Source organism: Odontomachus brunneus, unplaced genomic scaffold (assembly GCF_010583005.1).
Source record: "Odontomachus brunneus isolate Ranch 3 - 2012 unplaced genomic scaffold, Obru_v1 Obru_scaffold_192, whole genome shotgun sequence".
NCBI classification, from domain to species: domain Eukaryota; kingdom Metazoa; phylum Arthropoda; class Insecta; order Hymenoptera; family Formicidae; genus Odontomachus; species Odontomachus brunneus.
This window is the reverse complement of record NW_022639642.1, coordinates 549,937-550,306: the sequence shown is the minus strand read 5'-3', so window position 1 is coordinate 550,306 and position 370 is coordinate 549,937.

The window sequence follows — 370 nt, the reverse complement described above, 5'->3', positions numbered from 1 at the left end:
ATACATAGGTTTAAACATAATTATTAATACATTATATAAATTTAATTTGTACATAGGTTTGAACATAATTATGATGGACAAGAAACAATTGCTTGAAGCAGGCTATGAAATTCCTGACAACTTTAATTTGTACGAGAAGAGAACAGAAGAATCTCCAAATATAAATGACAAGTTTGATGCACATACTGTACAAAATGTTGACGAGTGGTTAGAGGAAAGCACCAGATAAATATTTTGAGTATTTACAATCAGTTGGCCCAATGAAAAAATTTAAAAATAAGAAAATAATGTGGATAGAGATCTCAAAAAATGTAGAAACAATTTTAGGCATATAAAAAACATATATATAATGCGAAAATCGTTACAAAAT